General features: G+C 35.6%; 1 protein-coding gene across 1 annotated transcript in view; it reads left to right on the top strand.

Annotated features, from left to right (window-relative positions):
* LOC128645281 (sterol 26-hydroxylase, mitochondrial) overlaps positions 1 to 12,755 on the top strand; it is a 216,510-nt gene that overhangs the window by 178,241 nt on the left and 25,514 nt on the right. The window lies entirely within an intron of this gene.

Here is a 12,755-nt window from a genome sequence, read left to right as displayed (position 1 = left end):
GTTAGGTTTAATTGTAGATAATTGTAGGTATTTTATTTAATTAATTTATTGATAGTGTAGTATTAGGTTTAATTGTAACTTAGGTTAGGATTTATTTTACAGGTAATTTTGTAATTATTTTAACTAGGTAGCTATTAAATAATTATTAACTATTTAATATCTATTGTACCTGGTTAAAATAAATACAAAGTTACCTGTAAAATAAATTTTAATCCTAAAATAGCTACAAAATAATTATTATTTATATTGTAGCTATATTAGGGTTTATTTTACAGGTAAGTATTTAGGTTTAAATAGGATTAATTTATTTAATAAGAGTTAATTTATTTTGTTAGATAAAAATTATATTTAACTTAGGGGGGTGTTAGTGTTAGGGTTAGACTTAGCTTTAGGGGTTAATAAATTTATTAGAGTAGCGGTGAGGTCCGGTCAGCAGATTAGGGGTTAATACTTGAAGTTAGGTGTTGGTGATGTTAGGGAGGGCAGATTAGGGGTTAATACTATTTATTATAGGGTTATTGATGCGGGAGTGAGGCGGATTAGGGGTTAATACATTTATTATAGTAGTGGTGAGGTCCGGTTGGCAGATTAGGGGTTAATAATTGTAGGTAGGTAGCGGCGACTTTGGGGGCGGCAGATTAGGGGTTAATAAATATAATATAGGCGGTGTTAGGGGCAGCAGATTAGGGGTACATAGGGATAACGTAGGTTGCGGCGGTGTGCGGTCAGCAGATTAGGGGTTAAAAAAATGTATTAGAGTGGCGGCGATGTGGGGGGCCTCTGTTTAGGGGTTCATAGGTAGTTTATGGGTGTTAGTGTACTTTAGAGCACAGTAGTTAAGAGCTTTATGAACCGGCGTTAGCCCAGAAAGCTCTTAACTCCTGGCTTTTCTCTGCGGCTGGAATCTTGTCGTTAGAGTTCTAACACTCACTTCAGCCAAGACTCTAAATACCGGCGTTAGAAAGATCCCATTGAAAATATAGGATACGCAAATGGCGTAGGGGGATCTGCGGTATGGAAAAGTCGCGTCTGGAAAGTGAGCGTTAGACCCTTTCCTGACTGACTCTAAATACCAGCGGGCGGCCAAAACCAGCGTGAGGACCACCTAACGCTGGTTTTGACGGCTAACGCAGAGCTCTAAATCTAGCGGTAAGTGTTTAATATTCATAAGACCATATAGTGCTATTTTCTCTGATCACTTCAATACCAGACATAAGCATATTTTTAATAATCATATTAATAAGCAATTTATACTGCTAATTATTATCTTAAAATCCATTTAAAAATAGCATTTGGTTATTTCCTTTTATTAATTTAAAACCACAGCATATTTCATATTCAGTACACCTCTCATTGAATGTATAGATTGATGCCCATGACCAACATTCATAGGACATCCTGCTGTCTGCAACACAAAGAAATAATTGTTAGAAATGTCAAACATTCATATATCTATTTGCAATGTTTATCAATCTCAGCAAATATTTATCTAATATGTTGCTATTTGTCACTGCTTCTTAGGTCCACAAATACACATTTCTATACAGTATTTAAAATTATACAGGCGGTATTTTAAAAATGAATTTGAGAGTTAAAATGCAAGACATGTGCTTTTGCTTAGCTAGTACAGATGTTGATTCAAATACAACAGGGACACATGGCTGGGCAAGATGTGTATGGAGCTCAACAGGGGATTATTTAACAGGTAGTTGGTAAAAGCCACAATTCCTTGAAGATGTTTGTAAATTCAAACATTCTCACAGACGGACCGTCTATAACTTCCCAGGCCTGTGAGTTCATTACTCATCTATGGGCAGGAAGCTCATATATGGGTATACACTTCTGAGGCTCCATCATGTTAATATTACTTTGAAATGGTTCACTGATATTATCTATACAGCAATCTAAGCCTTTGTTCTTTCTTTGAAATAACTACCTGAGCTTCTTAAGCGAAATGTCTTCCCTTTTGTCCTCACCTGGATTCATTGTAATTTTGCATATTGAGTGAGAGAGGGGGGCTGGTTTACACACAGTGATTTTTGGAGTTTTACCCATTAAATTAATTATTTGGTGTACACAACCAAAGATTTATTAAATAATATAAGTATATATGTGTATATTATTTAATAATACTCAGATACCTTGACATAAATCCCCTTTTAATAGATGTAGGACACATGTATTTAAATTGGCTTATGGTCAGTGGTATTTGGTGAGTATGTTGACAGTATGCATTATAGACAGTCTTCTATGAAGAGAGTCCATTATTTTTGAGCACTTGTGCTCATTAGCTAGGCATCTTTAAACTGCAATATGTCTAATGTATTTGGGGATATGATATTTCATTCTCCCTCTATGACTTGTAGTTGGGATCTAGGATGGCATGCTCGCAATTGATTAATATAGACCCATTTATCCATAAAGGTATCATTTTTAGGGATCCTAATTTTATAGGCGACTGGAGATATTTTGTCACTAACGACAAAAGGACCCTTCCATAATGGAAGAAATTTCTTCTCCTTAACCTGATCTCTTCCAAAGTTATAAAGATAAACTTTATCATTTATTTCATATTCCTTTTTGGATGTCTTGAGATCATAATAGGTTTTAGTGGCAGTTGCGGACTTTTCTAAGTTCCTTTGAGCAAATCCAAAGGCATATTGCAGGTGCTTTCTTAGGTTCTCCGCATATTGATGCGTATTGGCAGTGTTTATCAAGTTTTGGTCTGATGAATGGTACAGTAGATGCTGAGGTAGAACCATTCTTCTACCAGTCATCAGTTCAAATAGTAGCAATACACAATATAGTCGCACCACCAAACTGCAAAGATAATCAAAAATGTATTAGAGCCAGACTGCACAGATCAACAACGTTTCGGACAGCTGTCCTTAGTCATGTATAGTTAGACAGGCACTGACCACATCTTTAAAGGGACAGTATACACTCATTTTCATATAACTGCAGGTAATAGACACTACTATAAAGAATAAGATGCACAGATACTGATATAAAAATCCAGTATAAAACTGTTTAAAAACTTACTTAGAAGCTGTCAGTTTGGCTCTGTTGAAAAGGTAGTTGGAAAGCCCACTGCAAGTGGCAAATAAGACACTCCCCCCCTCCCCCTTCTTTTGCATATGAAAAGACCCTTTACACAAACAGGAGCAAGCTGGAGAAGGTAGCTGACAGTATTCACATAAAACTTTGGGGCTTGGTTAGGAGTCTGAAAATCAGAGCAATGTTATTTAAAAATAAGCAAAACTATACATTTATTTAAAAAAAAACCTTTATGGGCTATATAAATAGATCATCTACAAGACATTTATGCAAAGAAAAAATGAGTGTATAATGTCCCTTTAAATACCTATACGGACCCCACCCTCAAACAAAATCAAGCCACCTGTACATAGTACATAGTACACCTTTACACAATACTCCCATCTAGTGGTCATTACAAAAATATACATGCAATCAAAGCATCAGGTTTACACATAGTCAATATATATATATACAAAGTACATACACCTATTTATATAGTACCCAATATTCATTGCATTTTAATCCTTAACAAAATATCCATATATGTGTTACAGAAAAATAGACCAGTCAAGTTCTTTGTTCATTCCACCTGGAAACAACGTACCTAGTTAAAAAAATCCAAAACGCCTCACGTTTTTTAAGTAATTTAATAATAATAATTATTAAATTACTTAAAAAACATTAGGTTTTAAGTTGGCTGAGGACGTGTTTAAGTTCTGTGATGTGTTTTTCAAAGTCTGTGCTTTTGATTAAAACATCATCAACATAAGATAAGGTCCCCCCTTTACAGTGCATCAAGCATAGCCTTATGCATGAATACAGCAAATTCATGTCCAGAATTTATGTATCCAAATGGAAGTCTCTGGAATGCATACTGGACCTTTTGGAATGCCAGCTTATACTGGTCCTCATGTACCTTTATGGTCCAATATCCCTGTGCACAATCAATGGCAGTGAATATTTTGGATCCCTGCATCTGCGCTAGGCACTGGTCAATATATGGCACAGGCCAGCCAGGCATGTACACTCGGTTGTTTAGCTGTCTTAAGTCAGCACATAAACACCATTGTCCATTGGGCTTGAGAACACCTAGAATAAGATTGTTATAAGAGCTGTGCACCTGTCTAATAATACCTCTTTCTTCCAAGTTCCTTATGATTTCTGCAAGAGAATCATATGATTCTAAAGGAAGTCTGTATTGTTTAACAAAGACAGGTGATGCATTGTGATCTGTTTGGATTCTTGCAATGTGAAGAATCCCTAGCAAAAATATCCTTGTACTCCATCAGGAGTTCTCATAGCTGTTGGCGTTCATCATCACTGGAACAGCCATTAGCTAAAAATATTTGCTCTTTGACTATTTGCTGAAATCCTGGAAAGATTTCAGGCTGTCCTATTTCATAGGCTTCTTCCAACCTAGAGATGAGGTCCCCTTGATTATAATTTATATTGCCTCCCTGACTCTGGGTATTGGGGTATTCTTGTTGTTTGATCAGCTGATCAAATACTAGAGAGGCTACTTCAATTTTACAGATGCCTTCCTCTGAGTTGAAGGGATACATAGACTGAATTGTAAATAGTCCCTCTGGCATAGATGCAAAGGATTGTTCTATTAATTGTTCTTCAGTTAAGTATCCTTCAGGTATTAGCTCAATTACATTATTCTGGAATCCAAAAGTGTAATAACTTGATTCCAGTGCATATCCTATGGTAGTTCCCATGGATAAGGTTATATTCTGTGGGGTCATGTTATGCACAATAACATGCATTGGAAAAGTTCCAATATTTACCATAGGAGTATAGGTCATTGTGATACCCAGATTTTGTATTCTATGGGAGAGGCAAATTAGTGTTTCAGAAGTTTTTAATTTCTGACCTCTCTTTACCTGTAAGGGTAAGAGGAATCTATCAGCCCGAGCAGGGATTATAACATCGTTAGACACCTGCATATTCACAGCATATGGCATTTGCTGGTTCGATTTCAGGGCTGCATTTTCATCCTGAAATACTTCAGGGTCCCCCTTTAAACTGCTCCAGAGGCAAGTTAATCATATCTATGTAAGAGATAATTGCCAACGTATATTTGATTATGGGGAGTATTTAAAACTAAAAACAGGTGTTTTGCTGATTTATTACCTATAGATATAGATAATAAGCACTTAGCTGTGATGTTATAGCTTTCAAACCTGTCATCCAGGCCGTGGACACAGTGGTCTTGGGGAGAAAGATATTTAATCACTTTAGGTTCAGCTATCTGCGCTAATAAGACTTCGCTTATATAGTTGGCTTCCTGTTTTAAATTTAATTTAGCATACTTGGTTTTACCAAGGTCATGCACTTGTATAGGAATAAATAGATCATCCTTATCTTTCTCAATTCCTCTAAGGTATTGAGTGTGGCCTCTCTCTTTAGGGGATTTAGCATCCCCCTTGTGGAGAGATATTGTTAATACATCGTCGTCTAAGGAAATATTCGCTATCTTTCCAGGCAAAATTTGAAAAGTATTACCATCAGAGCCACTTAAAGGAATCTGATCATCTATCTGCAGGATAGTTACTTCAGGTACAGAGTTATTCCTGAAATGAATCTCCATAGCATCTGGCTTCTCTTCCACCACGTGACAGTTATGTCGGGTGTGAGATATATCGGATTTCTCATAATTGATAAGCCTTTTTACTTGTGACCAAATTACATTATTTATGCAATCAATTATGATGCTTAATCGTTTCAGGAGATCACTACCAATAATTAAACGATCAGTTGCAGATTCACTATAATGACAAGGTGTCTTATGACCCTGTTCCCAGTTTAAATGTTAACCATGCCGTACCGTAGACTTTTAGAGAGTCACCCCCAACACCTATTAGTGAACCATCAAATTCTTTTATTTTAGGTTTGTGGGGCGTTAGCTCATTTAGCTGTGTGTAGTACCTGTGGGATAAAATAGTTGTCTGAGACCCAGTATCAATTAATCTCATGATAGTGTTGGAGACCGAATCCTGCAGCTCAGCTAATACATAATATCTCCCTGCAGTTTCTACCAATTCACACATAAAATTGGCATGGTTACACACTTGTGGGCTTCGCCACGTGTTACCTGAATCTGCTGTGTTACCTGATGCAGAAGAAACTTCATTCCTACCAGTCCATCCCTTTGTAATAGGATTGATTGGGTTCCTGTGTACTGCATCTGTGGAGATAAGGTTGAGAGAATGCTGCAAGGGAAAAAATTTGTTAAAGTTTCCCGGCTGAGGTTGCTCGTCATCACAACTAAATCGTCTGTAGGGAGAGAATATGATTAGTACCATTATTGACTTTTATCATTTCATTTGGTATATCTCTCCCCTCCCTTTCAGGTGATACTGCAGTATTTATGACTGTGTCTGTGGCCCACTGCTGGCCACTGGCTGTTCCCCTAAAAAAAGGATTGTTAGGTTGCTGAGCCGTAAAAGCTTGACTCATATTAGTAAATAGTGTACATAATTGACTAACTTGTGTGCTGAGTTGGCCCACTTAAATGGACAAGCTATCTTTACCCATGGACCGATTTTTTGATGTCCCAGAGTATTGATTCCTGGGTCCTTGGGATCCCTCAGAATCATAGCTATTTCTCCTATTTTGGCGTGGTTGTCTTTGGGGTTCAACTTGTTCAGCGTTAGTATCTTGGGGAACACTATTTACTTGGGGTTTCTGGTAACCCTGGGAGTATTTTCACCACTTTTGGTATTTATTTTTACGGGGATACCAATTATTTTGTGGGTGTTCATATCTTTGGGAATAATTATTTACCTGGGTATGCCCCCCATTTTGAGTATAATCTCTCTGCGTCTCAGCCCGTGTTGGGGGAGGGGCAGAGTTAAAACTTTGTGGGGATGGCCTGTTTTCTTGGGCCACCTCCGCATTGGTTTTCTTTTTAGACTCCAAATTGGGGGGGCTAGGTGACACCATAGTTTCTGCCACAATTTTGGGACTGAGTTTTGATTCCCTTTTAACCCCCTGTTCACCAGACTGCTGAATAGAGTATAACTTTGTACTCTCTTTGATCCAGTGCTCATCAAAATCTCTAGCTAAATTAAGTTTGATGGGCTTGGGCAGTGCTTCAAAAAAATAAATTCACAAATTCTGAGCATTCAAATTTGGGATTATCTTCAGCCATACTGTATGCATTTTTCAGTACAGAAAGGAATTCTATAGGGCTTTCATTCGCACTACATTTTAAACCGTATACAGCTATTTTTGCTGCAGTTTTAGTGCGATATTGCCAGAATTCTTTCTGCACTGTTGTTTTGTCTCATTCCAGGAATGAATATTCATATCCTTTAGTGAAGCAAAGAATTTGTGATATTTACCTTCAAATGATCAGGGCAGAATTTAAATTTTTGACTGCTCACTTGTAACATTCATTATAGATAAAGCATTTTCAAAGGTTTCTAAGTGGTCAATTATAGAGTTGGTTCCCTTGTTGGAGAACGTAGGTACTGCATCCTTTAAGAAGGTAATTATTTTAGGTGTGTCATATACCTTATTAGACGTATCTTGAGATTTCCTAGGAGTCTTATTTTTGGGGCTGGAGTATCTCTTATCTGCCCTATTACTATGAGGTGACCCCCTACATACATTAGTACTACATGGGCTATTTGGGTAGTTAGATCCACCCTCTGACTCACTACTAGAGCTACCCTCCCCCTCCTCAGCTGAGTTATAGCAGTTCCCTGAATTTATATCATGAGGTGACTGTCTATTTGAGAAATTTACTTCTGACTCAATAGGGGGTCTTTGTCTAAATTCTTCCCTAAATTTTTGCATTTCAATTCTGATGTATTTCTTAAGAGATTCAGAATTATTTGCATTATCCTCATTGCTAATAGAGGGGTTTTGTGCGAGTTGTTTATTTAACTCTTGTATTTTGGCTAATAAATTTAGGTTATGCTTATCTAAGGTGGCTATGTCTTGGGCAAACTCATCAATTTTATTTTCGGCTATATTTAAATTCTCTTTGCATCTGCGTGAGGAGCGAATACTATTTTCTAGCCCCTGTATTTGCAATTCTTTCTCGATGAGATATAGCGACATTTCATCAATAATGCATATTACAAGGGGCCAAGATTTTAGTATTAGTTTGTCTCACTTTTTGAGATTTTTGCATTAATTAATTTTTAATAATTCTTGGAATAATTCACTTTTTTCATTCCACCTTTCATCATCAATAGCAATATTTTTAGCCTTAAAGGGACACTGAGCCCAAATTTTTTCTTTTGTAATTCAGAAAGAGCATGCAATTTTAAGCAACTTTCTAATTTACTCCTATTATCAATTTGTCTTCGTTCTCTTGCTATCATTATTTGAAAAAGAAGGCATCTAAGCTTTGTTTTTGGTTTCAGTACTCTGGACAGCACTTTTTTATTTGTGGATGAATTTATCCACCAATCAACAAGGACAACCCAGGTTGTTCACCAAAAATGGGCCGGCATCTAAGCTTACATTCTTGCATTTCAAATAAAGATACCAAGAGAATGAAGAAAATTTAATAATAGGAGTAGATTAGAAAGTTGCTTAAAATTTCATGCTCAATCTGAATCACGAAAGAAATTTTTTGGGTACAGTGTCCCTTTAATTTCAAGCATATTCATATAATCATTTAATTCACCTGCAATATTAAACCTCTCTTTAATGTCCATCTTAAGAATATTGCCTTGATTAAGGGGTATTGTCGGGGAACAAATTTCAACGCTATGTACAGAATTAAATGAATCACTTCTGGTTACAGACAGATTATTATATTGGCTCAGTATTAGTTAAATTAAAATGCTAATACAATTTTGGCCAATAAGAAGAATATATATATATATATATATATATATATATATATATATATATATATATATTCAAAAATATTAATATTAACTTTGAAATATGAAAAATTAATATTTAAATTAAAAAAAAAATATTTTTCAATAATAATTTCTATTACTACAAATATATTATATCAATGTGATATATAGTAATAATATCTATAGTGGTGCCTCCAATTAATATGTCGGTATATGGCCGGGTTATAATACAATATATTTAATAATTATTCTTTAAAACAAAACCCCAATAAGAATGCATATACCAAAACACAATACAATTCTTTGCATTAGTTAAAATTTATAGACACATTGAATTATATTTATAGAAAACCAGAGATGAATCAAACTATACATGTTTAAACTATTATAATATGCTATGCAAAGATCATAAAAATTACCTTATGTATTAACCTTATTCACAATTGAATTTCATTAAAATACCACAATGAGATACCAAGGTATGGTTTGCTTAAATGGCCAGTATACTGTAAAATAGTTTTTTCCTTAATGTGTTTACAATTGCTTTTTTTTACCAACTGCAGAGTAAAAATGTATGAAAATTCGCTTTTTAAGGTTTATTTTTGTATATTAAAACTCTGATTTTGTGTTTTGAAGCCACAACCTAATAAAATGGGTTGAGCTTGTATGTATAATCAGATCTCATTACTATATCACATTGTGTAAATATACATGTTTCTTTATCTTATATCTGTCCATAAAACAATCACCAGTACTTGGAAAGAACAATGGAAAAATCAACTTTTTTTTACCTTATCTCTGCTATATCCCACTGGGAGTGTAATTTCTTCTGCTGGCTGTGTTTACAAAGCTTATCTATAGCCTGGACCTGCGGCCACAAACTTTCAGAATAGGTGGGGATACCACATGCTAAATCAACTATTTAAAATGCCAATATAAGGGTAAAGAAACTACTTGTAAACAATTGAATACACTCCAGCAGGTAAAGTGGGTCATTGGGAACAAATTAAAGGGGAGAAAATTTTTGAGTAAACTGTCCCTTTAACTTCCAGACAAATACATTTAGGCAACTTAGCTCACAAAATATTCTATTTAACTCTAATTAAAACACCAGGAGTTATATATATTCTTAATGTAAACAGCCAGTTTATATGCCAATCTATCTAAACTGAAACAAATTCTTTAGCAGCAATAAGGTAAATTCTAAAATATATTTATATGGCTACAGTTATAAATTACTTGGCAAACAAAAGACAAGCTTAAAACTATGCAAGACTATGGATGCAAACTAAAAATACAAAATACTCATTTAAATCTATTTACTGCAGCAATAATGAATTCATTTGTTTTAAATATTACCTATATTTAGCAACCTCTTATACTTTATCAGATAACCAATGAATATTTCAGCTTCCAGAATTATCAACAAGTCCAATTCCCCTCTGAAAAACAAAAGAAGTATTTTGCAATGTGGATAAGAAAGGGTAGCCCAATTTCGCTTATAGTGACTGTATTCCAGGCAGCAATTATCAATCACAAGTTAGCAGAAAAGACCAGCCCAGACTATCTCCATGCTTGCGGTTAAATTCATGTGATATAACCCCACCCTTTTTTATTCTGTCCAATCATTGGTGAATTGGTTAGGCCCTTAACGAAAGCTTATCCCTTCATTGGTTCACTGGTAATGCATGGTTACTAGGGAAACGCATCTTTGTTAACAGTCAAATCTTTTGGCTGTAATTCTTGCATCACAACACCGGGGGCAACATGACAAAAACAAACAGCTTCATTTTCAACACTGCCAACAGAAAATTACAGATTCTTGTATATTTTTAATATGTACACTATAATTTTATATTAATAAACTATCGGCTAGATTACGAATTGTGCGTTAAGGTTAAAAATCAGCGTTGAGAGGTCCCAACACTGCTTTTTCACGCCCGCTGGTATTACAAGTGTTGAAATGACAGGCTCACCGCTCACGTTTTTGGAAAGACTCGGAAATACCGCAAATCCACTTACGTCAATTTTGTATCCTATATTTTCAATGGGACTTGCATAGCGTCGTTATTACGAGTCTAACCAAAAGTGAGCGATAGACCCTCTCCTGTCAAGACTGGTACCCCATTTAAAAGTCAGTAGTTAAGAGTTTTACACTACAACGCCATGGCATAAAACTCTTAACTAAAGTGCTTAAAAGTACACTAACACCCATAAACTACCTATTAACCCCTAAACCGAGCCCCCCCCCCCCCCACATCGCAGACACTAAAATACATTTTTTAACCCCTAATCTGCCGAACCGGACATCGCCGCCACTATAATAAATATATTAACCCCTAAACCGCTGCACTCCCGCATCGCAAACACTAGTTAAAAATTATTAACCCCTAATCTGCCTGCCCTAACATCGCCGACACCTACCTACATTTATTAACCCCTAATCTGCCGCCCCCAATGTCGCCGTCACTATAATAAAGTTATTAACACCTAAATCTAACCCTAAACCTAACACCCCCTAACTGAAATATAATTTTAATAAATCTTAATAAAATTACTATCATTAACTAAATTATTCCTATTTAAAACTAATACTTACCTGTAAAATAAACCCTAAGATAGCTACAATATAACTAATAATTACATTGTATCTAGTTTAGGGTTTATTTTTATTTTACAGGCAACTTTGTATTTATTTTAACTAGGTACAATAGTTATTAAATAGTTATTAACTATTTAATAACTACCTAGCTAAAATAAAGACAAATTTACCCGTAAAATAAAACCTAACCTATGTTACAATTACACCTAACACTACACTATAATTAAATTAATTACCTAAACTAAATACAATTAATTACAATTTAAAAAAATTATCTAAAGTACGAAACCCCCCCCACTAAATTACAGAATATAATAAAATAATTACAAGAATTTTAAACTAATTACACCTACTCTAATCCCCCTAACAAAATAAAAAAGCCCCCCAAAATAATAAAAAGCTCTACCCTATACTAAATTACAAATAGCCCTTAAAATGGCCTTTTGCGGGGCATTGCCCCAAAGTAATCAGCTCTTTTACCTGTAAAAAAAAGTACAACACCCGCCCCAACATTAAAACCCACCACCCACACACCCAACCCTACTCTAAAACCCACCCAATACCCCCTTAATAAAACCTAACACTAACCCCTTGAAGATCACCCTACCTTGAGCAGTCTTTACCCAACCTGGCCAAAGTCCTCAATGAAGCCGGGGGAAGTGGTCCACCAGACGGGCAGAAGTCTTCATCCCAGCCAGGAAGAAGAGGTCCTCCAGATGGGCAGAAGTCTTCATCCAGGCGGCATCTTCTATCTTCATCCATACGGCGCGGAGCGGCTCCATCTTCAAGACATCCAATTGAAGAATGAAGGTTCCTTTAAATGACGTCATCCAAGATGGCGTCCCTTCAATTCCGATTGGCTGAAAGAATTCTATCAGCCATTCGGAATTAAGGTAGAAAAAATCCTATTGGCTAATGCAATCAGCCAATAGGATTGAGCTTGCATTCTATTGGCTGATCCAATCAGCCAATAGAATGCCAGCTCAATCCTATTGAATGATTGGATCAGCTTTGCTAGACAAATAAGGGTTCTTTTTCTCTCTTTTTGTATATTCAATTGTTACATTAACCCTTACCGTGCACTACAAAGTAAACTGTATCCTATTTAGGAACACTATATATATCTTTGTGTTAGACTCTCTCCATAATTATACTAGTAGTGCTGGCACATTGTTTCTAATATATTATATATATAAATATATATATATATATATATATATATATATAATTTATGTTTCCAAAAGGCAGCACAAGCTCTGTGAGACACAGTGTAGCACTGATCT

Source organism: Bombina bombina, chromosome 1, assembly GCF_027579735.1.
Source record: "Bombina bombina isolate aBomBom1 chromosome 1, aBomBom1.pri, whole genome shotgun sequence".
Taxonomy (NCBI): domain Eukaryota; kingdom Metazoa; phylum Chordata; class Amphibia; order Anura; family Bombinatoridae; genus Bombina; species Bombina bombina.
Note: the sequence above shows the minus strand (reverse complement) of the source record. Positions and strands in the feature narration are given on the sequence as shown.